The sequence below is a fragment of the Vigna radiata genome, chromosome 8, assembly GCF_000741045.1.
Source record: "Vigna radiata var. radiata cultivar VC1973A chromosome 8, Vradiata_ver6, whole genome shotgun sequence".
NCBI classification, from domain to species: domain Eukaryota; kingdom Viridiplantae; phylum Streptophyta; class Magnoliopsida; order Fabales; family Fabaceae; genus Vigna; species Vigna radiata.
In genome coordinates this window covers 33,735,527-33,736,856 of record NC_028358.1, presented here as the reverse complement: position 1 = coordinate 33,736,856, position 1,330 = coordinate 33,735,527, and positions in this window count along the sequence as shown.

The following is a 1,330-nucleotide window of genomic DNA, read 5'->3' as shown; positions in this document are numbered from 1 at the left end:
ATTTCATGCTTGCGCACCGCGAAATAGTAGCAGGTGAGATCAAGCACGTGAGTGTGATAGCATTTTAAGGTAAGAAAAATATGGTATTTACTTAGATTTTTTACAGTTAGGTTTGGTTGATGCTGATTTTGTGAGCTATGAGACACGTAGGAGCCAGGTGTGTGTAGTGTAGTGAAGAATGTGTTGAATTATTATTAGTTGAACGAAGCAACAGCTTTCATTTTCTATTAGAAGTGAAATGGTATTTCGATTTTTCTGTGCGGAGAAAAGAATCAAAAAGAGAGCAGAAAGAAAGTAACAAGAGTGATAGAGATTCATTTGCTATGTAACAAAAAATTGAGAGGCCCACATCTCATACAACTCAAAACCATTTTATTTCTCATTTGCATTCAAGAGAATCTCTCATTTAATTTATTTCTTAAAATTATTTATTTAATCAAATTTATATATTTTTATTTTATTTCTTAAAGTAAAACCTTAATGTCTATTTATATTTATTTAGTTTTCTAATCATTACTGCTACTTCTTTTTTAACTATTGATTCAGTGCTATTTTGTTCATTATTCTTTTAATTACTGAGAAATGATAATTATTTAAATTGTAATAAAAAATATTTCCTTACATAAAAAAATTGGATTACAAAAAAATTTAAAGTTATAAAAATGCAATTACCTAATATTAAGATATAGTTTAATATTTAATATTCATTGTTTTGCATTTTTTTTAACTAACTGTTAGTTTTACTAAACAATTTTAGTCAACATTTAAGCTTTCACGCAATTTTACTAAATATAACTGGTATACATGAAGTTTCTTTTATCATTGAAAATATTTTAGCTCACATTATTAAATTTTTTTTATTTCCTAAGCTTGTTGATAATGTTTAAAACATTTATTTTGAGTATTGGTCATTTATAGTAAAATGCTTCTAAGATTAAATAATTGGATAAGAACATAAGACCGAATGCACAACAATCTCTTATCTTGTTGTTGCAAATTAAGTAATGTATGGGTCTCAAATAAATTAGTGTTTCATCCTCTACCTCCAAGTTTTCATCCTGCATTTCTAAAAATTACCATTTTAACCTTAATTAATATTATTTTAATATTTTCTCTTTCTTCATAAAGTGATTTTGTACCCCCTCTAACTTTTTCTCTTTCTTATTAAAGTCAACCTACACCCTTCTAATTTTTTCTCTCTTTTATTAAAGTTATCCTACATCATTTTAAAATCTATACAATTTTTATATAAATTTTCTAAATTTCATTTCGAAATTTAAAATTTAATAAAAATTTAATAATAATTTAATTTAATTTAAAATTTTAATAT